At 40.5% G+C, this 27,985-nt stretch overlaps 1 long non-coding RNA gene across 1 annotated transcript; it reads right to left on the reverse strand.

The window, feature by feature from the left end:
• Positions 1-694: 694 nt before the first annotated feature.
• LOC131545894 (uncharacterized) lies at positions 695-27,985 on the reverse strand. Its single transcript, XR_009272518.1, has 5 exons — positions 27,757-27,985; positions 25,929-26,005; positions 6,903-7,109; positions 2,991-3,116; positions 695-1,572 (listed from the first exon to the last, which is right to left on the reverse strand). It is a non-coding gene; the product is annotated as an uncharacterized LOC131545894 (long non-coding RNA).

Consider the following 27,985-nt stretch of genomic DNA (forward strand, 5'->3'; position numbering starts at 1 on the left):
TTTGTGCTAATAATAAATATACTTCCAAGCCACTTGCAAAAATAGATTTCTCAGTGCTTTTTATCAACTGTTTATCAAATGCAGAGGCATAGCATGGGCTGTAACATGGAAAGGCATGTCGAAGTTCAATGTGTGTCTTTCAGCAAATCAGTACTGGGTGAGCCTCACATCCCTTTATTAATATTTATGAGCAAATCTGATGAAACCTGTTGTGAGTTTACTGTATTATTTTACACAAAAGGTTTGTAAGTGTTTTTTCTCCTCGTTTCAATTCCCTGAGTTTGTTTGTGCTTCAATACATCCTACAAAAGAGCACAAAATTGAGGCTCTGTGTGGACAGTAATAAAATCAGTGGATTTTGAGTTCAACTTATGTACCTGGGAACTTTTCCAGAGTTCAAAGCACTGGAGGAGGTGATGAAAACATTACTAACCCAGATAATGATGAGTAATATTTTCAGCGGCTGCACGTCCCCATGTGTGCAAATAGCCTCAGGTTGATAGCCGATTTTGGACACAAAGTTCAAGATGTTATTGAATATATAACTAATTTTGTGTATTGCACACTATTTTTTACAAGCTGCCCTGTGGATATGAAGTGCAATATGAACATTTTCTAAAAGCATTTGTCAACCGTGACACAGATCTGCTGATTAATAACATTTTGCATTAAGCACCAAACTGTGATTTTCAGATTCCAGATATTAAAGATTATTCTAGAACATAAAAACGGATAACAACTCCAGAGTAGGCTACTACAGTAATGCAAAACTCCAACTATGTAAAGTCGTGACTTTAGCATGCCAGATGAACAGTTTATTCCGACTGAATATGTTGTGTGTCTCTCGTTAACAATCATGACCATATTCTACATTTGAAAAAGCACTGAGAAGCTTCCACTCCAGTCTGCTTCTTGCAAATGCTAGTTGCCTAGCAATGCAATTGCTGATTTTATGGTCTGTGAAGTTCGCAAGAGCCAGAGAGAAAGACACAGACTGAGAGAGAGAGATATCGAGAGATAGCAAAAAGAGAGAGAGACTAAATGGATAAAGAAAGACAGAGAGAGACGGGGGTGGGAAAGCATTTGAATATTATTTCAAGCGATTTTCTTTCAAATCTGATACTGATAAATCCAGAGAACACAGTATGACGATGACTGTATGATATGGGAAACATGTAACATATTGATCTGTTTATTTGCACATATGGAGATAAGGTATGCTGCGGGAGCCGATCCGTCTTCATCTATAGGCTACATCAGGCTATAATATACGCGCTACCGGTTTAGATGATTATGAGACACACATGATTTAATAGAGAGATCTAGAATCTGCTGCGTTCCAGGTCTGAGTTTTTGTCTTTACAACACATGAGACCTTACATTTCTTCTTTCTGCACATACTCAGAGTGAGTGAGAGACAGCCAGGGCTCATCTTAGATCCTAATCTCCCAAGGCTCGCCTCCACGAGGAAGTTCTCTTTAACCATCCTGCGATTTTCCTCTCTTATCATTTCAGCCTCCCTGTACCACCTCAGAGAAGAGCCAAGTTCAAAGCGCCATTCAAAAGCCGCCGCTGTAAAAGAGGAGCAGGAAATCTAATTAGTATGAGCGACAAAGAAATTAAAATAACCTGAGCTGTATTCGTGGCACTGAGGTTATGAACATCGTCACGCTGCAGGCTGAATATTAAAACAGGCCTTTTCTGTATGTGACAGAAGAGTTCTGACTCAGGTGACAGAAATCACGGCCAGTGGTTTGTCCAAAAGGGCTGTATCATTCATCTTTCATTTAGTTTAATGAAGTACTATAACCCAGGGCTTATTACATAGAGGAATAATGAGGAATCTTGGCTTTGGTTATGTAGTTATTAGACTATGAGCTGGTTTCTTACCAGGACACAACTGTTTTGCAATTTACACTGCTCATACACTTTACCTGGGTTAACAATTAATCCTTAGTATTCATTAACTGACGTTTCACTTTGTACATTCATAAATCCTTGATGTTCTTATTTGCATATTTGTCAGTGTCACTGATTGGTCGAATGCGGGACCTGGCTCTAGCACTGAATGGACTTTTCGGTGGACTATATATGCAAGAATAAAACAGACTCTTCTTCACTTCAATTCCCATTTTCCGTCATCATTTGGCATTTTTCCCCTCAAATGCTTATTTTCTACAAACAAATTATGTTGCTGCAAGCTCAAACCAAATATACTCTGTGCCATCTTATTTGAAACATAAATGTAAGTCCAAATTTACACTTGTTTTCTCTGCTGATTCTGTGAGTCGTTTGTTTGTGAATTATTGACGTTTCCTTTTTGACAGCCCACAATTTCCAGTCAGCACTTAGTGAGACTGTAAAATCTCAGCAAGTACTGGAACAACCACTCCAACACTTCAGTTACAGACTCTCTAGGATCTCCTCAAATGCACAAGCAGTGATGAGTTTTCTGAGTTACAAAAAATGTTGTGAAATTCCAACAATATTTAAAAAAATACAAAAAAAAAAAAGTTTAGTCTCATGTGAAAAATTTGAAACGTGTAGCATGTATTTGGGGTTTTGCATAAATGTATGCCTGGTAACATTCTTCTTATGAGATCAGGTTTACAAATATGTCAGCAAGCAAGCAAAGATGAGAAGAGAAGGGGCTCTCATGTCACATGACCTCATAGGTGTTTTGAGCAAAAGTGGCTGGCAAAAGTGGGATGTTGTTCATTTCCATATTTAATTTGCATCCTTTTTCTTCCTTAGACTCGGGCTGGAAGAAAACATCAAAATAAACGAACAATGCTGCCACATTACAGGCTCGCACACAGCAGGAGTGTCATACACGCATGAATGCGTTTACAAAACTGAACAGTAATTTGAGAACTGCTACCATAGTCAAGAGAGATTCAAGAGACTGAGCAATTAAAAATGAAGGAATGAAAAAAAATAAACTTCCATTTGGACTCCTGTCTTATCTCACTTTCCTCCTCCACTCTTACCTTGTCTCACTCTTTATCTCCATTGCTGTCATGTCTCCATCTCCCTCCCCACTTTTGTCCAGTTTCACTGTCCTTCTTCACTCTTGCCAAGTCTCATTCTCATCCTGCGCTCAACACGCCTTTTCACTATTTATGACAAACGACAGACAAAATCATGCATTTTCAATGAGTTCTAACCCACTGTGGTTGTCAGATCAAAAGTGAATCAGTCATTTTGGATAGAAGCATCTGCCAAATGCATAAATATAATAGATCCAGTTTGACTACAAGAATTGCACCATCCTCCAAGTTTTGAGATAGAAATTAATAAATATATTTAAAAATATATATATTTTGATCCTAAACACTCAATACTTACTTAGAATGGACAGTTATGAATTGGTAAGCCATAAATATTGATTTATATTGTTAAACACTTTACTCACTGTAGGATATCCCATCATAGTCATACACTATAGGAAAAAAAAGGTACGAAAGCTGTCACTGGGGCTTTGCCCACTACTAAAATTTACCGTTTGGGTACTATGTACCATCTATGTGTAAATTAGGTACAAATAGTGTACCTTTTGTAAATCAAGAATTTGGTGGGCATTTGTTCTGTAATCATCTAACCATGATCATTTATGTTTTTTAGCCATTTAGAGGATTTTATTTATTTATTTATTTTTCCAAAGCAACCCAATAAATATAGGGCAAATGCTCTTTGTTTTAATCCTTTACTGAAGGCATAAACAGAATCATGGCAGCTTCACAGCAAAACGTTCATAAGACTGCCACTAGGGGGCGAATTGCAACAGCTGTTTTCAGGGGTCATAAATCGTGAAAAAGTGACTTCACAATCCCACTTCAATCTTGTCCTGTCTAACTTCCCTTAACAAGATTCTGCACTGATTCACCATCCCTTTCAAACCCTCTTTCCAACTCTGTTTTACTGCTTGAGCACAAACAGAAAGCTAAAATTAGCAACTGCAAAGCAAATCTGCAAAAAGCAACCTTTTAAAGATTGCATCCAGTAAAGTTAAATCATTAACCACCTAGTTCAGGATGGCGTGATGATATTTAAATCATAAGATTTGCTTTTAATAAAATGTATCATGTAAAAGTGAAACCCGACAATGAAGGTTTCTCAGTGGCAAAGGAAAAACTGCAGCTATCAGCTGTGATTTATTTCTGTCACAAGATTAAACACTGCACTTTGAAAAAGTGTGTCATTGCCAGCTGGTGATTTCAGACTGATCTGCAGTTTAGATGGTGCATTAGTCACCTATGACCTTCACACACCATCTAACATCTTCAGATCAACAAGTGTTCTTTGGTGGCTGATTCCATCTTTCTGTCTGCGTTTGCCTGAGGTTTTTTTCTATATATGCAGCAGACTGAAGTATACTCAGGGAAACACAGTACTACTTATCAATCAGAGAATGTGAACAAACTCAATCTCCTGAACATCAAAACATAGCACACGCACCTGTGTTTGATCTTTTCTGGCATCCTGATGTTGCTCAAATCATTTCATGTCTAACAAGAAAGATCAAGTCTGACATTCAAAAATCTTTTTAACACACATTTATGATGTGTAACATAAAAAAATTTGCATTTAAGGTTTTGTCTTTGAAAAGTTAATTGATGGCAAAAAGCATCAACAATGAGAAGCATTTTGTCAGCTGTAAAAAAGCATTTGACACCATTCAACATTTAATAGCAGGAAGACCCAGAAGACCCCAAAGTTTCTTTCCAAAGCACAATATTTCTGTAATGAATTTGTGAGCAGTCTGCCGAACCCCAGCTAAGAGGATGTGGGACATGAATGTTTTATCGTCGTGAGCTTGAAATCACATCACATGCCAGCGATGCGTGCCGCCACTTTGGAGAATTACATAAATGCAGTAAAAACATCTTCATGCTAGCAAGTGCAGGATGAAGCAAAAATGAAGAACATTTCACCAAAATGTAGTCTCTGCTCTGTAATGACATGTTCCCGTCTGAGTGGGTCATTATATATTTAAAACGCAGGGAGCTGTTTTTTCTTCATCTTGCTTATTTTTAGGGGAGGTTCTCGTCCTAATGACATTTCGAGGTGGGTTAGGAGCTGTTAAATTCTAATCCTGTGAACTGGAGCAGATTAAGACATCCTACAGATTGCCAAAGCGAACAAACACTATTGGTTTTAGCAATTAAGGATCGCAAGGATGCTTGTTGTCATGGATATAAATGGGAATGAAGTCAATGTTCCTCCAGGAAGGATACATAATAGCATTAGCATTATTACAACAGGTTCCAGGCAAAGCTTCACTTAGATAACTTTATGAAACCCTGTCACTGTCAGCACAAATAACGTGGAGCTGCCAGTTTGCAATCCTGTTGACTGTTCTTTGATCCTCAACACCTGGAAGTCATTGTTATTCGGATGTTACACCTGTGACACATTCTGTCTGGTTCAAATAGATGTGTTGTAACACAAAAGTTGGAGTGAGCCCTTCTCCGTCACATCAGCAGTTGCCATGGTGACAGTGCACCTGCAGGTTGAGGGTGAATCTGAGGCCTTTACATGTGTCGTTTTCTCTTACAGAACATGTAAGTGATTGGTCAAAAGAGGCTTACAGCTGACCTCAGACGTTCTCATAGACTTTCTAGCAGTGTTGTGGGAATTATGACGTCACTGGGATTTACTAGAATCTTCCGCAGATGTTACAATGCCAGGAAAGCAGCAAGGCAAAGGCGATTTTTGCTGTAACTGCATCCAGACATCATCAACTTCATTGTTTTTCTCAGACTCATCTGTGGCAGATGTTCTACAGAATCCGATGTGGAACGAGTCTCAGACGACATGCACACGGACCACCAACTGTCTGTTCGCTCACTGTCTGATGCATATGGAACACAAAAGTGGCAAGTGCTGACTAAAATATCTGTTTGGCTGGCTTTCCATTTCAGATTTTATTACTTAGTTATATATTGCTATATAAATATTATTACCATTTAAAATAACTGTTTTCTACCTCAATATATTTTAAAATGTAATGTATTTCTGTGAAGAAACATTTTATATTATCATCACAGTTGAAAACAGTGCCGTGTAATATTTTTGTGGAAACCTTGATACATTTTTCTTTCATGAATAGAAAATTTAAAAGAACAGGATTTATTTAAAATAGAATTGATTTGTAACCAAGTAAGAATCTTAACTGAATAAAAGGAAAGAATCTTAACTGAAATCCTTGCTGAATAAATAAAAATAAAAAATAAAAAAAGTTTGAACCCTGAAAAACTGTTTTCAAACTCTATTCAAATGATCCACACTGTATATTATTTATTATTAATAATTCTTTATAGATTTTTATATTTAATATTATATTCATTTTAGTATTTGTATTACTAAATAGTATCATTTTTGATTGGTCGCTGTATTTCTGTCAAACTTAAAATTAATTAGTCAATAAACAGAAATAAGTAAAAGTCTGGCTATTCATTTGTATAAGAATAAATGGTACCCATCTGAATCCACTGCTTTTAATAAGATTTTGATTAGAAATGGGTGAGATTCATACCTGAATTTCACATATGGGCCCCGAGGCTTAGCATGTCAGAGCACATGTTAACTGCCAGAGCCAAACACTGACATTTGAATCCATCTTGATTGGAATTCTCAGAACTGAAGTCAAGCTTTTCAGGTTGTGCTTCACTGTCACACCACATTAAAATTACATAGGAGAGTTTAATTATTTTCCTGAATTTTTAAAACTAGCTGTCATATTGTATTACTGGGCCTTATTATATTCATGTTATAGTGTAACATATATAATTCACAGGTATTCACTGAGGTCCTAGACTCCACTTACAGCGAGTTACATATCAGACATCACCAGAATCAAAGCTGGCAATATCAAAATGGGTCAGCCAATCATAAATTACCTCTCCAGTAGAGCTCCTGAAGCTTTTCCGTTACAGGTGTATCTGAGGAAACCGTATGGGCCTCAAAATATGTTCCTTAATGATGTGTTGGAAAATCCACAAGAGGAAATGGTTTGTGTTGAGTGTAGAAATGGGAATTGGGAAGAATGATTTTGGTTCCAATTATTCGGTTCCATAATTGTAGAGTAGAGTAGTAAAGCAGGCTACCTGCAATTACAGAAATGCAATTTCATTGTTACAATAACATTAATGTATGTTTTATTACAAATGACAAAACCATAATCTACATTTTTATATGCATATGTTGTCATATGAACAACCAGTCAAACCTGGCTCAGTTGGAGTGTTGATTTCGGAACTTGGCGCGTTTTCTTCCTTCGTTTTCTTTCCCTGCACCTAAATAATTAGCCCGAGATCGCCTGAACAAGGTGGTCTCAGCCAGATTGAAAACAAACTCTGGAGCGTTTCGATTGTGGTGAGAAAGCAATCCAGCCCAACGGACCAACAAATCAAGCTGTATCATAATCCATAATGGGAAATGTGTTACGTAAAATGCTGCAGTGTTTGATTCTGTGGGTGAGCACATTAGTTATCGCAGTTGAAATCCAAAGAGAGCCTCTTCATCTTAAACTGTTGTGTAATTACTCTTCTCCGAAACAGGTGCATTACAAGAATGTTGTCCCGAAGAAGCCTTGTTTCCTGCTCTAGCTGGTTAGTCAGTTAGAGCGGGAATAAAGACTTTGTCAGGACAGCATTCTTGTAATGATGCCTACATTCACAATAAGCCCACAGAGCTAACTTCTTGATGGATGAAGCTATGAAGAACAGGTGTACTCTGACCAATTGAGAGCACAGTTTTATTCATATGCAAGATGCATCTTAATAATAATCAGTTCCAAACCCTACTCAAAATAACTATTTTTGGTTATTCTTTTATGAAGACTAATTAACACAGGTAAATAGGATACAATTTGTAACATCAATAATACTTTTCCATATTTCTTTCACATTTCCTATACCTATATGCAGAGGTGTGTGATGAGAAGCGAGTGAGAAGACAAGACAATTTATCACTGTTCATTATACCTCAGTACCTTTTTTAGTACAGAAAAATTTGGATAGACTGAAAAGTTGGACTTAACTTTAGAAATCTGGGTTATTTAGATTTAGCGTTGTTTTCCACTTTGAAAGTAACATTTGGAAACGTATTTATGTCAATTTAATTTCTTCTTAAATTCCATCATTCATTCTTAGTGAATCCCCCCTGAAAGATGAATGTACTAATCTGCCAATTTCTGCAAATAAATATAGAAAAGCAATAAAATTGTCAGGGTTTGTAAGAGCCTTTTCCTCTTAATCCAAATGCTTACATTCTTCTTTACATTGTATATTCTGTCTGTTGCTCTCTTTCTTTGTCTCTAGATCCAGTGACCTAAAAAAAATTAAGGGCAAACGGGACAGATCGATAGTGTTTTATGTGTTTTCACCTCAGCAGGACACCCCACGGTGTAGAAAATACTTTTTCTAATTAGACTTAGACCCTTAATGGCTCTGATTTTGGCCTGAGAAAAGAAAAAGCGATGCCAGTCTAATTGTCTGGTGATGCAATGTTTTAATTAGATAAGTTAACAGGCAGGCAGTATTCTCCACTGGCGTCCCCGTCATTAACTATATTCATTATCCCTACGGCTGTAGTAGCGATTGATCATGACAGATCACACGGCAGAGACTCAGGCCGGAATCCAATAAGATCCAACGTCCTGAACCAGAGGAGCAGAATTAAACGACTGTTAGAGCAGACGAAGGAAGACTGATAATGCACAACAGCCAGCGACCCCAGATAAACTGAGCTCGGTTTAACAGATTTACATGATATCCCATCTAAATACTTCTGCGGCTCTGAGATGCTATCATCCCATCAAAATATTTTATGCCAAAATATTTTATCTGCAGGGGAAAAGATCAAAGCTCTTAATCATAATGTCAGTATTTAAAGGATAAAAAAAATGGTGTTGTTTTTGTTTATTTATGTACTTTTGAAGTATGCAAAAATCGAAATGTAACTTTCCTCTCAGGCAAACCCATACATCTTTTGATCTGTAAATCATAAGAACTCTATTTTAATTATGCATCATGAGTAATGCTGATAAAAGACAACATAATCAGCTTCAATGTATTATTTTTATGATGGATGTCTGGATTCAGTGCTGGGGTCAATACAGCCACTTCACTTTGGATTGTGGGTAAATTGTGTTTCTAACGAGCCCAATAAACCAATTAGGAGATTTCATGCTAAAGCACACACGTGTCAATAAGCAATTAATGAAGACAGAGGAGGAGAAAGAAACAAAGCAACAGGTGCCACATAAAATATTACCAATTCTTCAGTTCTTTCAAAAGGAACTGGCTTAAAGTCTTTAAGCGTTAGTACTTATACTCAAAAAGTCTACAAGCTGCCATATTTGCTCATGACACTCATGTTCTACATCTAAGTTTCACCTGAGCTAGAAATGACATGTCACTAATCAGTCTGGAGAAAGCAGAGAAAAAATAAAAAAAATAAAATAAATCGCAAAACATACTGTAATAAAAAATAATTAATTATTTGATATTATTTTAAATTAATATTTCAATAATTATTTTGAGTTTTTGCAACTCAGATAACTGAGACATGCTATTCTGCAAAACTTGTTTCTTCCACAAAAAAAATAATAAAGTACTTCTCTCGCAATTTGGGAGGGGGGGGCAGAATGGTGAGATATTGTATAAACTCAGAATTGCAAGATATAAACTCACAATTTATTTAGAAATAATAAGTGCAAGATGGTTACTTGCACCTGCAAAATATAGATTTGCACCAAAAAAGGCAGAACTGTGAGTTCAGCAATAACTGGTTTTATTTTTTTATTCTGTGGCAGAAACTGACCTCTTGCACTACAAAACTATTTGCTTCCTGCAAAAAAAACAAATAGTTATCGTTAAAAATAATAAAATCTATAATAGCATGTCCCCTCGTTAACAACTCAATTAACAACCATTCTATATTTAATGTTATGTGTCAGACTCTATGAAATGATACCATGCATTTAGATGAGTGTTCTGAATCACAGATCCTAGCCTGATGTTGACAGTTACTGATGTTGTTGTTGCAGTTCTCAGTGTTCTGGATGGTGCCTTTAATGTTCTTGTTAAAACCTTGCTTGTTTTTAAATGTGGTAGAGAATGCTTGTCTGTGTTAAAGATAAAAATACAGAGGGGGTCAGGTAAGGGAAAAGATTAAAGGTAATTGTTTTCAGTTTGACGAAAGATGTATATATATAATCAACCGAATCAATGGAAGCTCCAGGCTCCTGGTTACTCTAAAGTATTGGCCAAATGAATCGATGGGAACTGCTTATGCACAGCATTGAGATTTAATCAGGCTGTCCAGCGGTATTCAATATTCACTGCTAATAAAAATGCTGCAGATGAATCTCTGTGACAGAAAAGTATTAACAAGGTTGGACATACAGTAATATTGAAGGAACAGAGCTGTTACGTTTTTTGTAATTATAAAAATTATTTTGGCCTGATTGAAGCATTTAGCCATCATTTCTCACCCTTGTGTAATTCTGAACTTGACCATTTTTGTCTGTGGAACACAAATAGATTTTTTTAATAATGTACTGTTTTTTTATTATGCAGTCACAATTATTGGTGACTGGAGCTTCTCAAGCTTCCAAAGGTATTCCAAAAGTATCCTAAAAAGTATCAAATTAGTTCACAGTGATTTGTGCAAAAATTCACCTTTTTTGTTGCACAGAAGAAATAAATCATATGGAATTGAGACGACATGAGGGAGAGTAAATAATGACAGAAGTTTGATTTTTGAGTGAACTTTTCATTTAAATGATCTGCCACAGTCTTTACTCGTAATCTTCCTTCCCACTATAGAGTCTTTTCACAAATTGCTGTGTCAATAAAACTGACTGTATCTTGGAAAGAGACTGTAACAGACTCATTAAATTGCAGAAAAGCAGAGCAAGACGGTGCTACGTGACCAGAAATGTCTGATGTGAGTCAGTGGGTCGGTATATGCACACATTTCATACTTTGTTCATTTCTTGTTCTGAATATGCATGTGATCGCAAGCTGTCACAGAAATGTATGAAACAGATCATTGGCATTCATCAAGCAGAAATGAACAGTGTTAATAAATGTTCAACAGTGTGAGCATCTCTACTTTTCATGGTTTGTAACCGCTTCCATAGTGTAACCATCTTTGCCTGTCAACATTAATCAATGTTTTGTAGGCTTTTTGAAAATATCTATAAAAAATATTCAGTAATGAGGGCAACTGTTTATTTTCTCGGCAGAGTAAATGATGTTTTTTAGTGTTTGACAGTTTTGTTTTTACATGGTATTAGGAGAAAAAGCTATCAAAATATAATATTCATACATCTAAGGGTTATTATAGTTTACTATAAAACTAAAACCATTAAACCATTTTATTTCATGAAATATTATTAACATTATTATGGAGGGCCAAATTATTCAAAATGAAATAATTAAATAAATGTTGAAATATATAAATAAATCGTTAAATACATAATGAAATAATTAAATACATAAATAAATGCAGAAATAAATATATAAATATTTATTGATTCATTCATTTATTTATTTATGTATTTATTTATTTATTCGTTCGTTCATTTATTTATTTATTTTATTTGTTCATTTATTTATTTATTCATTCATTCATTTATTTCCTCCCTCCACATTTTAATTTCAGGGTTACGGTTGTCGGCACGTCACTCAGTGGGCGGCGTCACCTTTCAAATTCGATTTCTTTGGTCTTTTTAATTTAGGCGCCTTTTTCTTGTTTTTCGCATCAGCTATGGCTGAGTATGGTACAGTAAAAGATCTGTTGTTGACTCTTGCAGATTAAGTTGTCAATCAAAACGTTGACTACACTGTAAAAAATGACTGATTTTAACGGTAAAAAACTGAGAAAATGCTACAGTGAATGGTTAACGGTAAGTTCCTGTAAAATTTACAGGGAAAAACCATAAACTGACGTTCACAGAATTCCCTGCATTGCATTTCAAATTTTGTTTGAATTTGATGTTTTTTCTTTGAAATAACTGTTTCTTCTTAGTTTTTTCTTAGCAGTTATGTTTCTGGTATTTAACATCTAATGTTGTTAAATTAATGTTTATTGCATATTTCAGTTTAATGAGTCTCACCATGATGGTGTTTAGAGTTTGTGTGAATGACACTGTGCACCATCTATATATGTTATTATTTAAAAGCTGCTTGTGATGGGCTTTGGTTCATCATGTGACTTTCTCATCACCACCACCAAATGTAGGTGGTGGTGACTTTCTCATCACCACCTGCATTTGGTGGTTATCAGTGTATTACAAAGGTACAAAACAGATTTCAGTACTTTACATCAGTTAATGAAATTACGGTATTTAACTGTAAATTTAAGTCAAAACTGTAAAACCTAAAGTGTTGTTACCGTATTTTTTACGGTAGAATTCCGGCAACCACAGCTGCCGGTTTTTTACCGTAAATTTTACAGATTTCTTTTTACAGTGTATGACTTTTAATTCAAGTAGAAAATATCCGGGAGATGTTGGCTGCACGTTTACAGTGTAAGCAGCGCGTATATTTTTTCGGCGCCCACATGCGTGTGCAGAGTATTACTCTACTAATTAGAGTAATTACTCTACTAGAGTATTACTACAATACTCTGCAGAGTATTCACACCGCACGCAGAGGCAGAGCAGAAGCGGCAGTGCCGCGATCGATTCAACGCTGAGTCTATTTTTGCTGCACCGCTTAGGCTGAATTAAAGCCACAGTGTATTGTTCTTGATCAAAATTGACCTGATTAACTTGAAAAATAACACATTTTCATGTAATAAATACATTTGTGATGCACAATCACCATATGAAAAAATAAAATGCATGAAAACACATCACTTCCAGGAGGTTTTGCCCAAACTTCAAAGGCCTGTTTAAATTAATGAAACTAGAAGCATTTGTTACTTGTACTTTTTATCATGTAAACTACCTATATGAAGCATGTTATTTACATATGTGTGTGGGACAGAGGGTAGGGTGACCATACGTGCCATTTTTCCACGTCTATGTCAGGATTAGTTTTGGCTTTGTTTTCATGCTTGCTGAAGGTAATGATCGAAAAGTAGTTTGACCAATAGCATGCAAGCATTGTACATAATTGACCAGTCATGGTGTGTGTGTGTATGTGTGCATCTAAGGCAGGCATCCTCAAATCTGGCCCACTCCTGCAGAGTTTAGCTCTAACCCTAATCAAAACACACTGAGCATGCTAATCAGAGTCTTCAAGATCATTAGAAAATCACAGGTAGGTGAGTTTGATCAGGGTTGGAGCTAAACTCTGCAGCAGATTGGCCCTCCAGGGAAAGATTTGAGGAACCCTGATCTACGGTCAAAGCGATGCAAATACGCGTACATATTAAACTGTGTTTGACTTAAAGCGGCGTGGCTCAGACCGATCAGTGTTTGACATCAAAGTACCTCAAGAGCGTTTTGAAAGCATAAGGAACCATATGGTACTTTGATGTCATACACCGATGGGTCTGCACATGCAAAAAAAAGCCCAAACTTAGATATTTTAGGCAGTGGCGCAAATTATTAAATAAAACGTCATGAATAATCAAAAGCTTAGTTGTTAAAAATAATGTAATGAAACATTTTTATTCAACGTTTTTTTGCATTTTTAATGAGTTCAAAAATGTGTTTATTATAAACTAATTAAGACGCGGAACCGCCATATCTCTTTACGACCACAACAAACGGGAGATTTTTCTGACGCGCACTTCCGCTTGCCCTCAGCACCAGGCGCGAGTAAAACGAGCGCGGAAAAGGTACAGGTGCCAAATGAGCTTCATTAGAACAACAGTGAACTGCGGTCTGATGAGATGTTGTTACGTCAGTAAAACAAACTTTCCTGTTCTGTCAGAGGTTTTACTGTGCTCACGGCGCACGCTCTTCACTGTACGCGAATATGAGGCGCACGCTCTCAATTTATCATAAATAACCAGCACAAGAAACTATACGAGCATACATCGTCAATTAAGTCATGAAATTACCAAAATTGCAATTAAAGCTGCAAAACTGTGCATGCATGTATATATGATGCATCACATTTAAGAAAGTCTCTCAAATGCATGTAGCTACTGAAATATTCTGCAATTCGAGATCACAATAGGGCGCAAGATAATAGCCTATGTAATTTCTTTTTTTTTTTTGTAATTTAATGCACAGGTTGGCTAAATATGAGCACAGTGCAGTTGTACTTTGTAATTTGTAAAGTACGAAAATGAAATGATATTTAAATGCCTAAAATAAACATTTTACATTCTGACATTTATGTGCCCTTTTTCACATTATTGCAGATGGGGAACTTTTTTATTTTCCTTTGTACAGAGCTCGATTTAGGTTTGACAAAACTGTTGCAATGAATTCATTTTGACAACTAATAGTGTTAAACAATGACTGTTTTTTTTTCAAAGTTCATTGATTATATAAAATTCAGTGAAGGTTGACTAAACTTTGAACTATCTTGTCTTATCCATGAATAGGCCTGTGCAATGATGGAGGACAAGCTTTTGGGGTGTTGAGACCCAGAACCAAGCTGACTGAACAATAAATCTATAGTGAGCCCTTTTATTAAAATAAATACCTGGAGGTAATACAAAAATTGTCATATTCACTCAATTACCTGATCTAATTCACAACTCCACAAATTCTCAATTACAATTACGTACAAATTAATTGTATTCAGTTGTGCGATTTGGCTAGGAACTATACTCTCATTCCGGCGTAATAATCAAGGAACTTTGCTGCCGTACCCCCTCACTGCAGAACAAAGATCCAGGGGGCGGGGTTGGATCCACATCCAGGGGGTGGAGATTGGTATGTTTAGGGGTGGGGACAGGTAGGTTTAGGGGTGGGGATGGGTGGGTTTAGGGATCAGGGGGTGGAGACGGGTAGGTTTAGGTAAATGTAAGGTGGGAGGAGTTGGATCTAGATCCAACCACACCCCCTGGATCTTGTGTTCTGCAGTGAGGACCATCTCGCCGTACCTGGCTGCAGCAGGCGCAATGATATTACGCAGCGCCTGAATGAGAGTATAGTTCCTAGCCAAATCGGCCTAGAAAATCACAACTTTTCATTTTCCGTCAGTCTTAGTTAACGATGTAACTACAGAAGAGTCAAGCTTTAAATAGGAAAAATATCAAAACTCTTTGGTCATTTTTGAGCGAGATGCTAATGGTCTAATCAGATTGTTTTCAGATTTCAGACTCAGATAGCCAAAGAAAAAACATTAAATATAAATCTCACTCTAGCGCTCTCTCAGCGGTTTCATATTAGCGGTCGGCAGCGCGGCAAAAACATTCCCTTCATATTATTGATACTAAAATGAATATAGCAAAACTCTTGCTTAATTCAAATTCAATTAATATTCGATTGTATGAAATGCAAGTGCATATATTATAAAGACTATCTTAAAGAGACTTTGATATTACGTGACCAAAACTTCACTGGTTCTAGCATGCACATTTGAGCTTACTGTATCACACCTGTATGTGAGTTGATCAGTTGTAAATAAAAGTTCAAATTAAATCTGAATTTATGAATGATGCACTCACCTGTCGATCTCTTAATAAGATCAGGATGAGCAAGCGACAAATGCTTAAAAAGGCTTCCTGTGGCAACACATGTTCCCTTTCAGTCGGTCAGTCCGAGTCACGTCGAATTGGGATCTCGCTTAGAGAGACCAATCCACTTCGAGTGTAACTAAACGAGCCAATGCACATTGGCATGCGATTATTGCATCCAGCTGCCGCTGATCACAGCGTGAGTATAAGTAGGCAGCAGGTGCAGCGCATTTTCAGCTTTTCGCTTCGGAGCCGAGCGGTTACATCGTTCTGCTCCTGACTTCTGCTGACAAGTGAATTCAACAAGTTGAGCACGCTCTTTGGAAGACTCTTGTGTTGGCGGTACGGCGCTACAGCGGCGGTGGTTCTTCCCGTGTCGAGTGGATTGCACACATCAGGTTGCACTACCCCTGTTTGTGTTGCAGGCGACCATCTCTCCTGTGTGCTTCGGCACACTAAAAGAGCTTTTTCCCTAAAAGAGCATTCAAGGGTGCGTCTTTTTAAAGACGACGTCGCATCTGGCAAACTTGACATTACGTCTTTGTAAAGACGAGTTGGGTCTTGCTACAGACAACGTGTCATCCGTGCGTTTCTGGATGCGGTTGTTACCTGGCAGTAAGCACACTGAGGTGGCGTTCGTGGATGAGTCATCTTCTCATTGGGAAGGTGATCATCTCGGAGTTGCAGGCCAGGCTCCGTTACCTTGACAAAGGGGTGGAGCCCTGTTGCCTCTGCCTCGATCTAGCTCTCGTTCTGGCTGCAGACAGGCGAGGACTACTTCAGGCGGTGGCACGGGTGGTCTGAGGATTACAGTGGTGGCAAACCCTCCAGGGAACCAACCCTCGAGGGACCATCGCTCCTCTTGCGCTCTGAAACCAGTGAGCTGCTAATGGAACATGCTGGCGGAGCGTACCAGCAGTATCCTTGGCGCTCCTTCCGACGACCGGATGTCGATCGCTACATCGGAGGGTGAGCTGGAGCTTCCTGGGGAATAAGATTCGGTTGCGCAGCTTCTCCGGCAGTGGCAATGCCTGAATCAAACCCGGAAACGACGCTATGCTTTCCCGGGCTGCTGAGAAGGTAGGGCTCGAGTGGAGACCTCCACCGTGTCCCGAGCCCTCGAGGTTGGACGACTGGTTCTCGGGGTAGCTTGTCCTGGTTCTCAGCACCCTGCCCCTCTCTTCCCGGAGGTGCATGGGGAGCTTACCAGGTCGTGAATGGCAACTTTTACTGCCAGAAACCGACCTGTTAGATCCTCCTCCCTCACCACCCTCGATGGGGGTGCAGCTAGGGGGTATATGGGGTCCACTCGGTGGAGCGGTTGGTTGCGATGCAGTTGTGTCCTAATATCGCTTCCACCCAGCAGGGCAAACCGTGCCTCCTCTTCCGGGCCTGTAGGTATTCGTCTGGTCTGTCCGGCGATGCTTATGTGGCCTGTGGAGAAGCTGCCTCCACCTTACGCTACGGCGTTACTGCAGGTTCTTCAGGCTAAAAGCACTGAGGGACATGCACGAGGGTGGAAACTATCTGGAAGTTCTGAAAGAGCTTTGTACCGCTACTGACCTCGCGTTACGAGCGATGAAGGTCACTGCACGGTCTCTGGGTCATGCGATGTCCACACTTGTGGTCCAGGAGCGCCACCTCTGGCTGTGTCTGGTTGACATAGGGACGCAGACAAAGTTCGGTTCCTCAAGGTACCTGTGTCCCAGACTGGCCTCTTCGGCGACGCAGTCGAGAACGTGGCCCAGCAGTTCTCGGCTGCACAGGAGCAGACTGAGGCGATCCAACATGTCCTGCCCCGGCAGCTGCTGCTGCCTTCACCTGTCCACCGGCTGCAGCGCCCCAGCCTGCTCGTCGCCGAGGGCGGCCCCCTGCGTCAGCCTCCGCTCCCGCACCGCATCCGTAGCAGCCTCGAGAAGCGGCACCGTGGAGCTTGGCGTAGGCAGGCCGCCCTGGACCCCGTCAAACCTGGCGATGCTCTGAAGAGCAAGAGGCCCGGGACGGGCGACCCAGAGAGAGGAACTGCTTCGGGAGATGGTGGATGCACCTCTCCCTCCCCCGAAGGAGGGACGGGTGGAGAAATCTTTTGTTTCAAAAAAAAAAAAAAGACAAACCTCGACAAGAGGCATTTGTCTCTGTTTCTGGGTCCCAAAAGGGCATGGAGAGTTATGGACGGACCAACACCGTACCACACTCATCCCACTCTCTCGCCAGAGAGCAGCTGTGGGCAGTTCGAGAGTGCGACCAATCGTACTACTCACGCACCCTCTGCCAGAACGCAGGTTGGTGTTGCACACACACTGACCCCGCTTCGGACCGGCAACTAGATGCCTGGGCCGGGTCCCTGCGTTCCCCTCGCTGCCCCACCGCGGGTACGTTGGTGGCTCCGTCGGTGCCACTTGTGCGGTTTCTGGGAGCCTGGCTAGCGCTTCCCAGTCCGTCTCGTTGGCTCCATCAGACCATCAGACTTGGCTATGCGAATCAGTTCGCCCGGCGTCCTCCCAAGTTCAGGGGCGTCCACTTCACTTCAGTGAAGGCGGCAGATGCTCCTGTCTTGCGTGCAGAGATCGCAGTCCTATTGGCAAAGGATGCGATAGAGCCGGTCCCTCCAGCCGATATCAGGACGGGGTTTTACAGCCCTTACTTCATTGTACCCAAGAAAGGCGGTGGGTTGAGACCAATCTTGGATCTGCGCGTCTTGAACAGGGCCCTTCACAAACTTCCGTTCAAGATGCTCACGCAGAAACGCATCTTCGGGTGCGTCCATCCCAGAGATTGGTTTGCAGCGATCGACCTGAAGGACGCGTACTTCCATGTGTCGATCCTTCCGCGCCACAGGCCATTCCTGCGGTTTGCGTTCAAGGGACAGGCATATCAGTACAAGGTCCTGCCCTTCGGGCTGTCCCTGTCGCCCCATGTCTTCACGAAATTTACGGAGGCAGCCCTTGTTCCCCTGAGAGAACAGGGCGTTCGCATTCTCAACTACCTCGACGACTGGCTCATACTGGCTCAGTCTCAGGACCAGTGCGAACACAGGGACTTGGTGCTCTGGCACCTCAGCCAGTTGGGCCTTCGGGTCAACTGGGAAAAGAGCAAACTCTCCCCGACGCAGAGGATCTCTTTTCTCGGTATGGAATTGGATTCGCTCAACCACACAGGAACGTGCTCAGTCGGTGTTGAACTGCTTGAATACGTTCAAGAGCAGGACGGCGGTCCCACTGAAACAATTTCAGAGGCTCCTGGGGCATATGGCAGCTGCAGCCACACCGCTGGGGCTGCTTCATATGAGACCGCTTCAACACTGGCTCCATGGCCGAGTCCCGAGGTAGGCGTGGCAACGCGGCACTCACCGGGTCCGAGTCACACCGGCCTGCCGCCAAACCTTCACCCTGTGGTCAGACCTCTCGTTTCTCCGGGCAGGAGTGCCCCTGGAACAGGTCTCCAGGCATGATATGGTTTACATGGATGCCTCCACCACCGGCTGGGGGGCCACGTTCGATGGGCATGCAGTGTCGGGGGTTTGGACGGGCCCCCAACTGCACTGGCACATCAATTGCCTAGAGTTGCTGGCAGTACGCCTGGCCTTGAATCATCTCAAGAGGCGCTTACGAGGCAAGCACGTGCTCGTTCACTTGGACAACACTGCGACCGTTGCGTACATCAACCGACAAGGTGGTCTGCGCTCCCGTCGCATGTCGCAACTCGCCCGCCACCTCCTCCTCTGGAGTCAGAAGCATCTGAGGTCGCTTCGGGCCATTCACATTCCGGGCTTGCTCAACCGGGCAGCCGACGAGCTGTCACAAGCTGCGCTCCCCGGAGAGTGGAGACTCCATCCCCAGACGGTCCAGCTGATTTGGAGACGCTCAGGTAGACCTGTTTGCTTCTCTAGAGACCTCTCATTGCCAGTTGTTTTACTCCCTGACCGAGGGAACACTCGGCACGGACGCACTGGCACACAGCTGGCCGCGGGGGCCTTCGCAAGTATGCGTTTCCCCCAGTGAGCCTTCTCGCACAGACACTGTGCAATATCAGGGAGGACGAGGAGCAGGTCCTGCTAGTGGCGCCATACTGGCCCACTCTGACTTGGTTCCCGGAAATGATGCTCCTCGTGACAGCCCCTCCTTGGCAGATTCCTCTGAGGAAGGATCTACTGACTCAGAGACGGGGCACCTTATGGCACCCGCGTCCAGACCTCTGGAAACTTCATGTCTGGTCCCTGGACAGGACGCAGAGGTTCTAGGTGACCTACCCCAGGAGGTAGTTGACACCATCACTTCGGCGAGAGCGCCGTCTACAAGACATGTTTACGCCTTGAAGTGGAACCTGTTCGTCAAATGGTGTTCTTCTCACCAAGAAGACCCCCGGAAGTGCCCGATCAGAGTCGTGCTGTCCTTCTTGCAGCAAGGGTTGGAGCGAAGGCTGTCTCCCTCCACCCTTAAAGTCTATGTGGCTGCGATTGCTGCCAACCACGACCCCGTGGAAGGGAAGTCGGTGGGGAAGCATGACTTGGTCATCAGGTTCCTTAGGGGGGCGAGAAGGTTAAATCCCCCACGGCCCCCCTCTATACCCTCTTGGGACCTGTCTCTAGTGCTCAGAGCACTACAGCAGGGCCCATTTGAGCCTTTGCAGACAGTCGAGCTGAAGTTTCTTTCAATGAAGACTCTGCTTCTGCTTGCATTGGCCTCCATCAAGAGGATAGGGGACCTGCACGCATTTTCGGTCGATGATTCGTGCCTAGAGTTTGGGCCAGCGTACGCCCAGGTAACCCTGAGGCCCCGGCCTGGCTATGTGCCCAAGGTTCCCACTACTCCCTTCAGGGACCAGGTGGCGAGCCTGCAAGCGCTGCCCTCGGAGGAGGCAGACCCAGCCCTAGCTTTACTTTGTCCCGTCCGGGCATTGAGATGCTACGTTGACAAGACGCAAAGCTTCAGGACCTCAGACCAGCTCTTTGTTTGTCACGGAGGTCGGCAGAAGGGGAATGCCGTCTCTAAGCAGAGGATGGCCCACTGCATAGTGGACGCCATCACCCTGGCTTATCAGGCACAGGGTGTGCCCTGCCCGTTCAGGTTGAGAGCTCACTCTACTAGAGGTGTTGCATCCTCCTGGGTGCTGGCTCGTGGCGCCTCGCTGGCAGACATTTGTAGAGCTGCGGGCTGGGCGACCCCTAACACGTTCGCTAGATTCTATGGCCTCCGTGTGGAACCGGTTTCCTCCTCTGTTCTCACCTCAAACGGGTAGAAGCACTGAGAGGCCCCGGTTTTGGGTCGGCTTGCTAAAACTGCTCCAGAGAGTCCGTTGGTAGACCCTGTCGAGCTCCTCCGTCCCCTCGGTAGAATCTCGATGAATCCGTGAGAACCGGTAGAGGGCTGGGTTCCATATGTAGAGACCTAATCGGATCCCATATGTGTAAGTCCACGGTATAGCCTCAGAGCCTGTGTTTCCCCGGCAGACTTCCTGCCATTACCCAAGAGGCTACAGTCACCTCTAATCTTCCATATTCACCTAAACGGTTGTTATATGTGTAAGTGCTTCTGAACCTCCTTGGGAAGGTTGGGCTTCCATAGCGTTCCTGTTCGAGTGGAGCAGTGCGTTTTCCCAGTGTTATCCAGTCTTACTGAGAGGGTAGTGCCATAGCAACAGTAGCTGGTCTTCTTATGGTGAGCCCTAACCTACGCCAAAAAGTAGGGGCGCAGGAGGCTTCCACAAGACACTGGAAGGGGCAGTATCCGTGGCCCTTTGGTAGGGATCCCAGTTCGTCGGTCACCCGACGTGACTCGGAGTGACCGACTGAAAGGGAACGTCTCGGTTACGTATGTAACCCTCGTTCCCTGAAGGAGGGAACGGAGACGTCCCGTCCCGTCGCCACGGCTGCTGTGCGGCCAGGTCACCGGCTCGGCTCCTCAGCGAAAACCTGAATGTGCGCTGCACCTGCTGCCTACTTATACTCACGCTGTGATCAGCGGCAGCTGGATGCAATAATCGCATGCCAATGTGCATTGGCTCGTTTAGTTACACTCGAAGTGGATTCATCTCTCTAAGCGAGATCCCAATTCGTCGGTCACCCGACGTGACGTCTCCGTTCCCTCCTTCAGGGAACGAGGGTTACATACGTAACCGAGACGATTTATAGCAGCACTTGCATACAGGTGCAGTAAGGTCAGTTCGTTCACCTTTGTCATCTGTTTTGTATGCAGAGTAATGCCATATTTCACTTCTACTGTTCTCTTTATTTATTAATTTCGGGTGCGTTGATAAGAGTTTCATCTGTTTGATCCATAGACTGTAAAAAAAGATGGACAACGTGTCTCCGCTTCCTTCCACTATAGAAAAGTGAAGCGAATACATCTCAGTATGGCCGCTGCCATCTTGAGTAAATGACATCATTTGGAGCCCGAGTGGAGCCGCGGAATTAAACTCCCGCAAACCCAATCAACCATAACGACACGTCCCGTTTTTATAGCATCAAATTACTAGCTAAAATCAAACATATCACAAAAACGAACAATTGAACATATATCAGTGTGATAACAACTACCTTAAATGACCAAAAGCATATTTCGGAATATTGTATTAGAAGTGTAATTACATTTTTTATTTTGACTGAAGTCCCATTCGTTTACATGGAGAAGGTGGGGTTTATGACCTGTACTGCAGCCAGCCCCCAGGGGGCGATCTAAGAGCCCGCAGCTTCACTTTTAAGGACAAGTGAGACACACCCGGTTTGATCCATAGACTGTAAAAAAGATGGACGACGCATCTCCGCTTCCTTCCATTATAGAAAAGTGAAGCGAATACATCTCGGTATGGCCGCTGCCATCTTGAGTAAATGACGTCATTTGGAGCCCGAGTCTGCGCAGTAGAGATTCGTTTGGAGCCCGAGTCTGCGCAGTAGAGTCGTGAGGTGGAGCCGCGGAATCAAACTCCTGCAGACCCAATCAACCATAACGACACGCCCCATTTTTATAGCATCAAATTACTAGCTAAAATCAAACTTATCACAAAAACGAACAATTGAACATATATCAGCGTGATAACAACTACCTTAAATTACTAAAACCATATTTCGGAAAATTGTATTGGAAGTGTAATTTATTTTTTTATTTTGACTGAAGTCCCATTCGTTTACATGAGAGGGCGGGGTTTATGTCCTGTACTGCAGCCAGCCACCAGGGGGCGATCAAAGAGCCCGCAGCTTCACTTTTAAGGACGAGTGAGACACACCCGGTTTGATCCATCGCCTTGTTCTGTTGTCACATTTACCGGTTGCGCAGCAATTTGGGAAGCACTGCCACCTACAGGTGCACTTCCCAACAGCAGCGTATGAAATACCGAATCGAGCAAAATTATGATATCGTACCGTTTGAAATATAATATATACCGGTATTTTTCCAGTAACGGTATACCGCGCATCCCTAATAGGCTACATTATGCTTCGCATGATCGTTCATATCTAGCCTATAAATACACTACTTTAGCGACAAGACAAAGGGATGTAGTTGTTGTGAGAACAGAATTGACAGCAGCAATGGTTGTTCCCTTCACCATGTTTAAAGTTTATGACCCGCCCAACTCGGAAACTCTGGTATCAAAATCATTTCCGAATTTCCCAGTAGTAAATACAACTTGAGAGGCCGTTCACGTCCAATTTCCGATTAGCAAACTCGTATTTACGATAATTCCAATACCACGTGAAGGCAGCATAAGTCATTATTACGAGAAATCTTCTCATTATTACGAGAAACTAAGTCATTACTATGAGAAACTAAGTCATTATTACAAGGAAGTTTCTCATTATTACGAGAAACTATACTGTAAAAAGTGATAAGTTAACTTAACTTAAAAAAATTGAGGAAACCTGTTGCCTTAAAATTAAGTAAATGATAATTAAAAAAAATAAGTTAAGGGAATTGTCAACTTTTTTTTTTTTCAACGGGTTTCCTCAATTTTTTTAAGTTAAGTTAACTTATCACTTTTTACAGTGCATTATTACGAGATATAATATAACGAGATACTAAGTCACAATTATGAGAAAGTTCCTCATTATTACGAGAAAGGCTACTAAGTCATAATTATGATAAAGTATCTCATTATTATGACTTACAGAATTATATTTTTTCTCAAGGTGGCGGAAATGGGCTTCCATAAATATTACTAAAACCTAAAATTAACTAAAATTAAAATGAAAACTGGAAATATAAACTATAATAGTATCTCAGTGATTTTTAAAATGAGTAGATGCATAAATCAGTTATGCAAGTCAATGCAGCTGATCAGGGTTATATTTCAGTATCATTTTTTTAGATTAGTTTTTTTTATATATACACTGTAAAAAGTGACAAGTTGACCTAACTTAAAAGTGAAACCCGTTACAAGTAAATGATCATTAAAAAAATAAGTTAATTGAATTGTCAAGTTCACTTAACTTTTTTTATTTTTTATTATTATTATGTACTTAATAATTTTAAGGCAACGGGTTTCCTAAATTTTTTTAAGTTAAGTCAACTTTCACTTTTTACAGTGTATATATTAGTTATTATTAGTTTTATATTTTAGTTTTAATTTCAGTTAAAATGTTTGTATTTTTGAAGTGTGTTTGTTATTTTTATTAGTTTTTGTATTTTAAATTTGTATGCATATTTGTCATTAATTTTTATTTCAAGTTTTTGTTTTAATTATTTTAGAGGTCACACTTTATTTCTCGCAATTAACAAACCATTAACTACAACTTTTGCCTCAATAAACTCCTAATTTGCTTCTTATTAATAGTTAGTAATGTAGTTGCTAAGTTTAGGTATTGGGTAGGGCTAGGGATGTAGTATATGTGCTTTTTAAGTACTAATAAACAGCCAATATGTTAATAATATAGGCATGCTAATAAGCAATAGTTAATAGTGAGAATTGGTGCCTAAAGTGTTACCATTTTAGTACATAAAAATAAACTAAATAAAATACTTCAGTTAAAGTTTATTTGAAGTACCACAAATTGTTTTATGGTTTTAGTTTTAGTTTAGTAACCCTGCAGCTGACTGTACATTATCTCTTGCATGATTCCAAATGTTATTAGGCTAATTATTATTTCTACCTCATCTTGTTTGGCCCGTACCTTAAAAACCTCCATTTCAGTGCTTCCTCATAATCCAAACACTTCCAGATCAGCATGTTTGATATTATATATTGGCATTGTCCCCTATCACCTCTAAAACGGAGAAGTGCCAGATCATATGTTTTGATGAGCTGGGACTGATTTAGAAGGAAGATATAATAATTATCTGTCTGTCAACAGAAAAAGAAATATTTTAAAACCCAATTTTCTCACTTTCAATTACCGGCCCATGAAGGGGAGGCAGAGAGGGGTTTGAAGAAATGAGCCGTGTGACTTCAGTCCACTGCAGAACTGTCTGAGTGAGTGAATGAGGTACTTAGCCTCAGTGAGCCTCCCATTCTCGTGGCTCATTTTCAGCATTCTTTTATGTTGACGAATGATGGCTTCATGAATATTTATATTTGATCTATTTAGCCAAAAATGAGCAGTAGGCTAATTTATTGCAAATGCACACATTTTATAAATTTCTATCTTAACTGTTCAATACATAAGTACCACAAAAGTCATTTCACATGGAGAGTAGATTGTGAAAAATTATGCTTAATATTCAGTTGCCATGCAAAATGTGATTGCGGCTATAAGTGATGGGGTTTTAAAGATTTTTGAAAATTTAAAATGAGTATTCCATTATTAAAATTTCTTTTGAGGTCTGGTTTTGCCAAAGGCAGATTGCAAATGTTCGTGAGCAATCATAAACTCAAATCCATCTGTGACATCACATCCTTTCTGTGTGGGCCTTTATCAGGTGCTTGGCTTTGCTGTCAGTTATCAGTTTTCTATAAGCCTGTATGTTTTTTCTGTTTTTTTTCTTTCATTTGGGTCTGTTTCCTCTCCTCCTCATCTTTCGAGTTTACATAATGGCATAATGTAGGACACTGGCCGCCAGAAGCAATATCTCTCCTTGGAACACTTGCAAGTGTGAATGGGGAGGATCTATTTCAGGAAGTGGGTTAATGGTAAAAGGAAGTAGATTAATTTTTATGAATAAACAGTATTATTTGTGTCATAAGCTGTGTCCAAATTCCTGTACTGAATTCGATGGTTCTCGACCGCTGATGAAGTACCTTCGTTCTGCAGGTGTGTAGAATAAATACTTTCCTGGATATACTACATTTGCCATATTGCCAATCAGTGTCCTTTGACAGTCTATGTCTTTTTACCTATGATTGACCAACGGCAAAAAAATTTATATACTTGAAAGATATTTGATAAAAAAGCTGCTTACCTGATTTTTCAGCTTTCATATCTGTTGTCTCCTCAGCTTGTCTCTGTTGATTACTTCAGAATCTCAGCGTATACACACTGTAAAAAAGATTTTTTTGAAGTTGTGAAACTGAACTGTTTTACAAAAAAATACAAGTCTTTACACTTAAAGTGTCATGTTTAATTCAATGTGTCACTTGCCATTTCATTGCAATTGTTTTTTAAATTTACTAGTAATTTCTGAGTGAAAGCCTTACACCCATTTTGTTTGTTTTTTTATCCCCAGTGGGTTATCAGGTATTTTTGCATGCTGTTGATAGTGTTGCCTACAGGTGAGAAAACCACAATAAGGAAATTTATAATTTTATTTATATCTAAAAATGACAGAAATACTTTCACCATGATTCATATAATAGCTGAGGGCCTTGATTTTTTATTTACTCATTTATTTATTTATTTATTACCCCAAAGTGATTTTTTTTATTACGTGTGCAATATTTAAAAGATCTTTTCCCAGCGGGATCTACTAGAGAAGCAAATACCAACACATTTAATCGCAATCTCCTGCCCCTGATACAAATGTCATCCTTATTTTTCATGGCTGAAAATCCAATTATCAAACCAGCTGAAGTTATCCTACAAAGTTCATCCTGGCAACACAACAACTTGTCTGGGTCAGAGCGAGAATGGGATTTTTCAACATGCTGCTCATAATTGAATTTGCTCCTCTGATTGTCGGCTCGGGAGATCTCATCCCACTTTCGAGCCCAGAGTTGTTTGAATTTATGGAAAAACAAGTGTGACTGTTAGCGTGCGTGTGAACTGCATGATGAATTGGTAATGGTGGAGGGACACCGGGAGCATCTGAATGTCTTTATCAGATTGTCTTGGGTGTGACTTGAAAATGCATAACTGAATTATATTATGCAGCTCAAATGAAGTTATAGTCATGCTGTAAATGTTGATTTTGAAATAAGAAAAATATGTTTTGTTATTTTTTTAATTTGTGGTTCAGCCTCTTATCACTCATTAGCAGTTTTTCCATTCCATAATTTTTCACATTATTTTCCCAATAAATATGCACTTTTTTTCTAAGTAAATTAAAGATCAGCTTAAAAATTTTTGCTAATTAAAAAGCACATGAAAAATCAAACAGCAATTTTGGAAAATATGAATACAATTACAGAGTGAGTGCAAATAGCCTGCCTTGTTGGCAGAGGCTATTTGCACTAAGTCCACCCACCAACATGTGGCTGGGCTGGACAACATTACAAATGACGGCTGTCAATCAATGGCTTCAGGGAAGTAGATGATAAACAGCATGATATATTCTTTGTGAAGAGAGCAACCAGAGTTCGAATCCGCCTTTTGCCGAACTCATTCTTCTACCTTTACACATCTCTTATCACATCAGAAAGGCATTTGTTTTCATTAAATATGAAGAAAATGATCAAAAAGTTTAAAATAGTATCAGTTAGGGTAGGTGTAGGGAGGGCTATATTGTCCCAATAAGGCAGCATCCATTTAATAATTTTAATAAAAACAATCATTTACACTCAATACATTATTTATGCATACGGTTTTACAATGTACTACAATACTGAGGTGCAGATATTTGCAATTAGTAGTATAAATAGCAGAAAATACTGCTATGTTTATATAGTGTAAATAAAATCTGTCGCTATTTGCAGTTTTTGTAAATAGAATCCATCGCTATTTGCACTTAACGTTAGTGTAAATAGCATCTATCGCTAATGCAAATAGCCGCTGCTATAAAATTATGTACACTCACCTGAGATGAAGAATCCAGCCACGTCATAAATTAATATTAACAACAGAAATATATTTACCTCGTATCACTTTTAGAATAAATACAGGGACATCAAGCACCGAACACGGACACAAAATGTTGCAATGATGGCAATCCAATCATGTTTCCAGACACACGAAAAATGCATGAAAATGTATTATGATTGAATCCAAGAATGTCCATTTTGTTGATGTTTCTGAGACAGAGAAAAACAAAAATGAACAAAAACATTTAGTATACAACTTTGGAGACAGCAGTTCACAAACAAA

This window comes from Onychostoma macrolepis, chromosome 08, assembly GCF_012432095.1.
Source record: "Onychostoma macrolepis isolate SWU-2019 chromosome 08, ASM1243209v1, whole genome shotgun sequence".
Taxonomy (NCBI): Eukaryota; Metazoa; Chordata; class Actinopteri; order Cypriniformes; family Cyprinidae; genus Onychostoma; species Onychostoma macrolepis.